The 10,747-nt window shown below is 31.6% G+C and overlaps 1 long non-coding RNA gene across 1 annotated transcript; it reads right to left on the bottom strand.

Moving 5' to 3' along the window:
* Positions 1 to 7,086: 7,086 nt before the first annotated feature.
* LOC126882100 (uncharacterized) lies at positions 7,087 to 8,925 on the bottom strand. Its single transcript, XR_007697137.1, has 2 exons — positions 8,137 to 8,925; positions 7,087 to 7,267 (listed from the first exon to the last, which is right to left on the bottom strand). It is a non-coding gene; the product is annotated as an uncharacterized LOC126882100 (long non-coding RNA).
* Between the last annotated feature and the right edge of the window lie 1,822 nt (positions 8,926 to 10,747).

Genomic DNA, 10,747 nt, shown 5'->3' with positions numbered 1-10,747 from the left:
CCCTAAAGAAGTTTCACTTCAAATATTTATTTCGTCGAAGCGATGACGGTCCCTTATAAGGAAACGCCCCTGTCAGACTTCATTAGATTACAAAGATTGCAATGGGCCGGACATGTGATAAGAATGGGAGAGGATAGGCTACCAAAACGAGCACTGAATGCTAGAATGCAAGGAAAGAGACCGGTTGGGAAGCCACGAAAGCGCTGGGAAGACACAGTAAACAGCGACGCACAAGCCCTTTTAGGAGTCCGTATATGGAGAAGAGCAGCCACAGACAGGCAAGGGTGGAGGCAAAAAATAAAGGAGGCCAAGGCTCAATTTGGGCTGTAGTGTCTTAGAAGAAGAAGATGACGGTCCCTAATTTAGTAATTTATCCCCATCCAAAAAGTGCACAACGTCCCTAAAGAAATTTTTGACTTCAAATATTGATTTTGTCGAAGCGATAAAGGTCGCTAATTTAATATTTTTCCCCATCCCAAAAGTGCACAACGTCCCTCAAGAAGTTTTCATTTCAAAAATTTATTTCGTCGAAGCGATGAAGGTTCGCTAATATAATATTTTCCCCATCCAAAAAGTGCACAACGTCCCTCAAGAACTTTCCACTTCTAAAGTTGATTTCATCGAAGCGATGACGGTCGCTAATTAAATACTTTTTTCCATCGAAAAAGTGCACAACGTCCCTAAAAAGTTTCACTTCAAATATTTATTTCGTCGAAGCGATGGATGACAGTCCCTAATTCAATACTTTTCGCCCATCCAAAATGTGCACAACGTCCCTAAAGAAGTTTCACTTCAAATATTTATTTCGTCGAAGCGATGACGGTCCCTTATAAGGAAACGCCCCTGTCAGACTTCATTAGATTACAAAGATTGCAATGGACCGGACATGTGATAAGAATGGGAGAGGATAGGCTACCAAAACGAGCACTGAATGCTAGAATGCAAGGAAAGAGACCGGTTGGGAAGCCACGAAAGCGCTGGGAAGACACAGTAAACAGCGACGCACAAGCCCTTTTAGGAGTCCGTATATGGAGAAGAGCAGCCACAGACAGGCAAGGGTGGAGGCAAAAAATAAAGGAGGCCAAGGCTCAATTTGGGCTGTAGTGTCTTAGAAGAAGAAGATGACGGTCCCTAATTTAGTAATTTATCCCCATCCAAAAAGTGCACAACGTCCCTAAAGAAATTTTTGACTTCAAATATTGATTTTGTCGAAGCGATAAAGGTCGCTAATTTAATATTTTTCCCCATCCCAAAAGTGCACAACGTCCCTCAAGAAGTTTCCACTTCAATAATTGATTTCATCGAAACGACGACGATCGCTAATTTAATACTTTTTTCCATCGAAAAAGTGCACAACGCCCCTAAAGAAGTTTCACTCCAAATATTTATTTCGTCGAAGCGATGACGGTCTCTCATTCAATAATTTTCCCCCATCCAAAAAGTGCACAACGTCCCTCAAGAAGTTTTCACTTTACAAATTTATTTCATCGAAGCGATGACGGTCGATAATTTAATACTTTTTTCCATCCAAAAAGAGCACAACGTCTCTAAAGAAGTTTTCACTTCAAATGTTTATTTCGTCGAAGTGATGACGGTCGCTTATTTATTACTTTCTCCCCATTTAAATTTAATAGTATCCCCATCCAAAAAGTGCACAACGTCCCTAAAGAAGTTTTCACTTCAAAAATTTATTTCGCCGAAGCTATGACGGTCGCTAATTCAATACTTCTTCCCCATCTAAAAAGTGCACAACGTCCCCAAAAGAAGTTTTTACTTTAAAAATTTATTTTGCCGAAGCGATGACGGTCGCGATGATGTTCGCTAATTCAATACTTTTTCCCTATCTAAAAAGTGCACAACGTCCCTAAAGAAATTTTCACTTCAAAAAATTATTTCGTCGAAACGATGACGGTCGCTAATTTAATACTTTTTCCCCATCCAAAAAGTGCACAACGACCCTTAAGGAGTTTTCACTTAAAAAATTTATTTCTTCGAGGCGATGACGGTCGCAACGGCGGTCGCCAATTTAATACTTTTTCCCATCCAAAAAGTGCACAACGTCCCTAAAGAATTTTAACTTCAATACATATACGTACAAAATATTTATTTCGCCGAAGAGATGACGGTCGCGATGACGGTCGCGAAATAAATCCTTTTTTTCTATCGAAAAATAGGTTTTACATTTATTTTAAATTTTAATACTTCTACACAATTTATATCTCGTACATACACATAAAATATATATATATGTACCTTGTACCTACAAAATTTATTTCGCCGGAGAGATGACGGTCGCTATGATGGTCGCGAAATTAATCTTTTTTCCCCATCGTAAAATAGGTTTTATATTTATTTTAAAATTAATAATTCTATACAATTTATATATACATACACATAATAAATTAATATATATACAAAATTTATTTCGCCGAAGAGATGACGGTCGCTATGATGGTCGCGAAATTAATCTTTTTTCCCCATCGTAAAATAGGTTTTATATTTATTTTAAATTTAATACTTCTATACAATTTATATATACATACACATAATAAATTAATATATATACAAAATTTATTTCGCCGAAGAGATGACGGTCGCTATGATGGTCGCGAAATTAATCTTTTTTCCCCATCGTAAAATAGGTTTTACATTTATTATAAATTTAAATACGTCTACACAATGTATATATACATACACATAATATATAGCATGAGCGATGACGGCCGCAATGACGGTCGTAATGACGGTCGCGATGAGGGTCGCGAATTCAATGCTTTTTCCCCTATCCAAAGAAAGTGCACAACGTGCCTAAAGAAGTTTTCACTTCAAAAACTATGTCCATGTTGTTAGTTACCCTTGAAACACTTTTTCTACTGTAGGTTAACTCATCCCCCTTGTGGAAAATGGATCTATATACCAACAGCTTTTGAAAATATTCACTTATGTTTATTTATTCACTGCTTAAAACTAAATACAGTCGTTAAAGTACTTCTACAGCTAGAAGCTACACGAAGTCAACAGCAAAATGTTCGGAAAATACAACTATAAAAAACTATTATACAACGATTAAACTATTATATAAAAACAATTATATAAACCACTATTTTATAACAACAATAACTATTTTATAAAAAAACTATTAAACGTAAAAAACTCAAGAAACTCAATGCGGTACAAATATAAATAATTTCAATGTTTGCCTCCCAGCTTTCATATTAGTGTCATAAACGTCAAAGTCTTGAAACGGCCTATAGTGGACCAGCGCGAGTAGAGGGGATAGCACTGGTGACTGTATTATGTTCTCTCACCGACCAACTGTTTGCTGACGGTTTCTGACTAGTTTGACTGTTTGCTAGAACAAACCTATTTATTATGACAGACAAGTAATAAAATAAACAAACAACTGATTGCATACCTACATGTTAATTCATAAATTGTAATAATTATTAAGGTCTAAATTTTGATATTATTTTGAATTCCTGCATTTTATAAGAGTATATAAATGATAGTTTTTACATAAAATAGGGATTTCTTGGCATTTCATTTGGCAGTGGCAGTGACAGTATATGTAAATATGAAATAAGTATTTATCCTTCAAAGTACACTGCTCAATTTTCTACAAAATACACTTTAAGAGTCGTAACAGTTTTTTTGGAACCAGCCAGCTGTACATGGTACCTTATATTTTTAGGGGCGCTGAAAATAAAAATGAAGTTTACTTTGAATTTTAAGTGGGGAAACATCGTCAAAAACGCAATTTTACCCTAAAAACAAAACAAATCACTTTTTCTGCGTTTAACTCGCTACAACTCTGTTCGGTGTTAATATTTTTTTCTGAAATTTTTATAGCATATATTTTTCACCTTCCTGAACACTATGGGAGCTGTTGCAAGCCTTCAATCATATTCTTATAAAAGTTATGAATTTTTTAAAGTAAAAAGGTGAACATTCGTGAATTGCAAAGTTGAATCGCAAAAGTTGAGTGACAAAATTTGAAATGTAGCTTTTTAATTTCGTTTATGTGAAAATATAGAGTCCAAAGAAGTTTTATAGGGAGTTTTAGATCAAAATGTTATTTAAAAAGGAAATTGTGGAACTTTTAATACCGACGTAATAATGCAGTATATGAAAGTAAAAATCAACTATTACCTCTGATTTCGGTGAACCTCCATCGATTTTAATGAAAATGGGTGGATGGTTAGGGGATACTTCAATAAACAAAAGTGACATGATAGAGGGAGAAATTCTAAGCAAAATTTGTTATATCAAGTTATTAAAATAAATCAATACTTTTTGAATTATTAAATATCAAAGATTTTAATTTTTCGTAAAAAATGCATGTTTTAAGCAGTTTTTCATAAATAATTCAAAAACTTTTTACAAAAAAGTTATTATTATCAAAATTGAAGTTAATAGATAATTGAATAAGTTCCTTACTTGAAAACATTTTAATATTAATTCAAAGTGAGTTATAGGTAATTGAACATAATATTTTTTTCAGCGAGTACTAAATGTAAGTATTCCATCTTAAGTAACGGGCAAACGATGCATTTTATAAAACATACTTACTAAACACTTGTCAAAGTACTCAGGAATATGTACCTATCAAATGAGCTCCAGAAGAAGTTGATAGCATTAAAATTTATGCTCGAAATATTTTTAAAAATTATTTATGCTCCACAGATTTTCCAAAAAAATGCTGTTTTTTAGAATAAGTCCGTTGATTTTTATGATATCGGAGTCATCCAAAAACCATTTAAAAGGTATTTTCAGGGGCTTAAAATGTTTTTAAGATTAAAGGTTAAAGGGCCCCAATTACATGGTTATCGCAGTAAAATTTAAGATTTAAACGTTTCTATCTCGGTTATTTTTTATCATACAAAAATAAAAAAAAAAACAAATTGCTACCATAAAAAATTAAGATTTTGTTCTTCATTTTTTATGGATATCGAGAATTTTTGGAGTTATTATAAAAAAAATGTTTACGAAAATTTTTTTCTGATTTTTTTAAATCATATTATTTTTTTTCAAAAATGTACATTCTAAACGGGTCAAAATGTTAGATGCCATCACTTATGCTAAAGTAGAGAAAATGTTATAGGAATTACTGTAAAGTTTAATTTTGGTACAAATGGCGAATTTTATTTTTCACTTACTAAAAAATTTTGAAAGGGTCCTCTTATTTCCATCACAACTTGCTTAATTTTGATGCTGCCAACTTTTTCTAGAGCTCATTTGATAGGTATTCCTGACTGAGTACTTTGACAAGTGTTTGGCAACTTTTATAAAATGCATCGTTTTCCCGTTATTTAAGCTTGCATACATAGATTTTAGTACGCGCCGAAAAAAATATACATTCAATTAACTATAACTCACTTTCTTTTAATAATAAAAGGTCTTTCTAGCAAGGAATTTATTTGATTTTTTTGCTTCAATTTTGGTAATAAAAACTTTTTGTTAGACGACACTGTTGCTATCCCCTCTCTTTCCGTGGTCCGGGGGGTGATTAGAAAAAGTACGGCTTCGGTTCCAAAACATGATCTAGCACTCAAAAGTACTATTAAAAATAATGCCGTCAAAAAATTATTAATATAATTTAGACCTTAATAATTATTACAATTTATGAATTAACATGTAGGTATGCAATCAGTTGTTTGTTTATTTTATTACTTGTCTGTCATAATAAATAGGTTTGTTCTAGCAAACAGTCAAACTAGTCAGAAACCGTCAGCAAACAGTTGGTCGGTGAGAGAACATAATACAGTCACCAGTGCTATCCCCTCTACTCGCGCTGGTCCACTATAGGCCGTTTCAAGACTTTGACGTTTATGACACTAATATGAAAGCTGGGAGGCAAACATTGAAATTATTTATATTAGTACCGCATTGAGTTTCTTGAGTTTTTTACGTTTAATAGTTTTTTTATAAAATAGTTATTGTTGTTATAAAATAGTGGTTTATATAATTGTTTTTATATAATAGTTTAATCGTTGTATAATAGTTTTTTATAGTTGTATTTTCCGAACATTTTGCTGTTGACTTCGTGTAGCTTAAAACATTAATCTCAAAAAAATTTCAGCCAAAAATATTCATTTTTGTAGAGTTGACTGCAATTTTTCGACAACAGACCTTTTTTGCGGTGAGCAGCATAACAAGTCCTGTCTCATCTGAAATCAAAAAGTTTCTTGTAGTTTATACCTCTGGCTAGTGAATGAACGAAGGATTTTTTATTAGATGAGGTCGTTTTTTTTTTATAAAAAAAAACTACTTTAAAAATGGTCATTTTTGAAAAAGTGAGAAAAATTGGGGTCGAAAATGTGTTTAAACTTATGTAAAATCTTCAATTTTCATTTTTTTTAATTCCTTCGTTCATTCAATAGCCAGACTTATAAACTACAAGAAACTTTTTGATTTCAGATGAGACTGGACTTAGTTAGGCTGCCCACCGCAAAAAATTACAGATCGAAGAATTAAACTCTACAAAACAACTCTACAAAAATGAATATTTTTGACTGAAACTTTTTTTGAGACTACCTTAAGTACTATACTTTTACATGTTCCAATTATAAATAAAAATAAATTTTAGTTTTCGAGATATAATTTTTTTAAAAAGTAATTTTTTTTTACCCACAATACCTATGTAACCCCTGAATGTCAGCAATTAATGTTTAAATTCCTGTGTCAGCATTTTAAACATTACCTGAATGTCTTATTGGAACATTCCATGAATGTAAACGAATGTTCTTTGGACATTCAAAATATAGTTTTTAGACATTCCCTGGATATACCAGAAATATATCCTTGCTGATGTGACAATACCTCCATCTGTTTTTTCATGAGTTTTGTAGGAGAGATGGAAAACATGGTTTAAGGTCACCTCCTGTTTTCATATGTAAGTTTTGACTTGTTTTTGTAGTACATAGATAGTTTAATTTACTGCAAAACAAGTCAAAAAATATCATATGAAAACAGGAGGTGACCCTGAGACAAGTTTTTAGTCTCTCTTACAAAACTCATGAAAAAACAGATAGGATGTATTGTTACATCACTGACGCTATGTGGCCATACCAAATAATACATCCTTGATAAATATAAACATTTTTATTGAACAAAATCTTTTCATACATTTTTTTAATGTAATTTACTGATACTCCTAAATATTTAAAAAAATGTGTCACATTGGCTTTGTAAACCTTTCTTTTGCCTTTCGTAGCCACATATTCCGTTTCCTTCCTGGTTTTTTGTAGACCACTTCTCTCAGCTGATTCTAAAAAAATTAAAATAAATGGTAATTTTTCTATCCTTTACAATTAACAATCAGAAGAAATATTTACAGGTAATAATATGCATAAATAATAATATTTTGTATTTTGACAATGACGTCTGATGTGGAAGTCGAAAGGTTAATAAAATTATTTTTTTCAAGTTAAATTGTGGCTTATTTCCCAATTAGAATAGTTAATTACAAAAATGCCTCAAATAACTAGCTTAGAACAATAAATAATTCGTTTCATACCAACATTCGTTCAAAGTCAATTATACCTGTAGTATTTCCATGAAAAGATTCTTTAAGTGAATTTGCATAGTTTTCTTTAAAATATCTCTATCAGGCCAGAACACAAAATTTTTTAACCTAAGGCACATTATATACAAAGTATTTTTGAAATAAGTTGATACTGAGTAGGGTGAAATACTAAACCTATATCCCAAATCTTTATAATCTTAGTTTAAACTTAGTTTAGCTAAAGTAAGCAATACTTGATCACTTGGTGACAAAACAGTATTTTGATGGTATTTGATAAATGGTGTAATATACTTTAAAGCTATTTTAAAAACATTGTAATTTGCTAAACCAGTATAATTTTTAGTTTTGGCATCATCATTTTCTATACTTTCACAAGATAAAGCTAGTTTCTTAAGCTGATATTTAAAATCCTGTGTTAATGTTAATGACATAAAATGTATTTGTTAATTTTTCCATTGTAATATCTGTTTGACTATTCGGCAAAATCTTGTCTTCTACTAAACTAGCTTCTATACCAAATAACTGCTATCTACCACTAACTATCCACTGTTTCTAAATCTACTAAAGTAACAGTAACCTATCATGAAAAATGTGTAAAATCATAGACCTACCTAGTATTTGTAGAATATAAGACAGTCCAGTGTCTTATAAATCATTTCAAGAGGAATAAAAAAGCAATTTTTTCTTGTAGGTACCCTTTTCTTTTAATTCTCCTTTGATACTGCTCCATTTTAGATTTTGGGGAACTCATTTCATTGTGTTTATATACCCCATATTTATTGAAGGACCCCAATCTGGATTGTTATTATCAGCTAAGTCGGCTGGTTTTCCTACAAGATTAGAGTGTTAACATCTTCAAAAATCGTTAATGTTCAAATGTTGTAACTTACCAGATATAAAATGATTACATGAGACAGGAGAATTTTCATTTCGCTAATAAAACCTTTACATTTTATTGCATTTAACCATTGTTTCTCAGATGATAACTTATTTAGTTCAGTTTTGTGCTTAGAATGTAGCACTGATGGTAAGTGGTAAAAGTTATCTTTTTCAGGATTACTTTGCATTACTGATCACGATTACTTTGCATTTAACACTTCAAAACACAACACCAATGAGGCATATTATCATAGATAAGGTATATATAAGTAGGCATATTATCTTTCTAATTTAATACTTCCAGAGAAAATGTTAAATTAATCTTTGTACAACACAAAATTACAAAGAAACACAACTAAAATTATCTAAAACACATTAAGAACCTGAGAGAATAACATTTATGTTTGACTCCCGGTAGCCATATTGGTTTAATTTTGACAGCATGTTGAAACGGCCTATTCGCTGATGGTTTCAAACCGTTTGAAACTGATGCTAGAACAAACCTACTATAATACCGGGTGTCCACTTATATTTTCCCCCATTTTAACTGCCTATAACTTCTAAACGGTTTAAGATAGAAATTGCGGTTTTCGCTGAAATGTTTTATTTTAGTAAAAGTTTTGTCTGAATGGATTGAATTTTTTATATCGCTTTCAAATACGAAATAAAAAATGGCGGATTTTTGAAAAAACTTTGTTGACTTTTTTTTAATGGAACACCCAGTATATTTTTTTGTAAATTGAAATAAAGGTCATTCACCTATCCAGCGATATAAAGTTTTTTAAAATCGGTTATCAAATCACTGAGTAATTAATTTTTAAAATGAGGGGTGCAACGTGGATATCACATACCTAAATGACATAACTGAGCAAAATGATATTATGTTATGTGATTTCCACATTGCATCTCTCATTTTAAAAATTAATTGCTCAGTTATTTGGCAACCGATTTCAAAAAATTTTTATATCGCTGGATAGGTAAATGACCGTTTTTTTCAAGACACAAAAAATATACTGGGTGTTTTAATAAAAAAAGTCAACAACGTTTTCTTTTCAAAAATCCGCCATTTTTTATTTAAAAGCGATATAAAAAATGGTCATTTGCCTAAAACTTGAAAAAACGGTCATTTATCTATCCAGCGACATAAATTTTTTTAAAATCGGTTGTCAAATGACTGAGCAATTAATTTTTAAAATGAGAGATGCAATGTGGAAATCACATAACTTGCTTAGTTATGTTATTTAGGTATGTGATATCCACGTTGCACCTCTCATTTTAAAAATTAATTACTCAGTGATTTGACAACTGATTTTGAAAAACTTTGTATCGCTAGATAGGTGAATGACCTTTCTTTCAATCTACAAAAGAATATACTGGGTGTTCTATTAAAAAAAAGTCAACAAAGTTTTTTTCAAAAATCCGCCAATTTTTATTTCGTATTTGAAAGCGATATAAAAAATTCCATCCATTCAGACAAAACTTTTACTAAAATAAAACATTTCAGTGAAAACCGCATATTTCTATCTTGAGCCGTTTAGAAGTTATAGGCAGTTAAAATGGGGGAAAATATAAGTGGACACCCGGTATAATGTCAGACCAATCAAATACACTGATCAAAATGATCAAATCTTACTAAGAGTCGTATCAGTTTTTTTAGGAACCAGCTGTACATAAAGACCGTGGTCAGTACCATGTCATTTTGGGGCTACCTGCCGCTTGCCTATTAAGCCGGAGATACACATTTTTTACACATGCCTGTTACTAGCACACTGGCACACCAGTACCTAGCAAACACCAGCTACTTTCGCCAAACTGACAAATGTATATTTATGTTAACTGCCATGCTAGCTAATCGCAAAGAATTTGATTTTTCTTGTTAGTAGCGTGCTGTGAGATGCAAGTCGAATGCATCGGGAGTATCACTGGCATGATTGTGATGTGTTGTTTTGGTGATAAAAATTCGTTTTATTTTTAAACTTGTTAATTTAAAAAATGTTTCGTTGGGGTGATGAAAAAACCATAAAATTCATTTCTATTTATAAAGGATTAGAGTGTGTTGGAATTTATCTAAATCATCTCTACATAAAAATAAAATAGCCAGTGAGCCTCAAAAACATAAGTAAACTAAGTCAAAAACATCATTTTCTTCTATCAGGTTCCGATAAGAATGTTTGCCATGTTTTATTCTAAAATATATTTTTTAATTGTAAATGAGGAAGGTTCCTTACGGAAAGACGGGCGACGGACTGCATTAACAACAAAAAAAAAATCAATATTTTAAAATAAAATAAGTCCAAAATATTTATTAAGAACTGATAGAAAAAGGTTTAAACTTGAATTAAA

Source organism: Diabrotica virgifera, chromosome 3 (assembly GCF_917563875.1).
Source record: "Diabrotica virgifera virgifera chromosome 3, PGI_DIABVI_V3a".
In the NCBI taxonomy this organism is placed as follows: Eukaryota; Metazoa; Arthropoda; class Insecta; order Coleoptera; family Chrysomelidae; genus Diabrotica; species Diabrotica virgifera.
The sequence above is the reverse complement of the archived record's forward strand: the minus strand, read 5'-3'. Positions and strand labels throughout refer to the sequence as shown.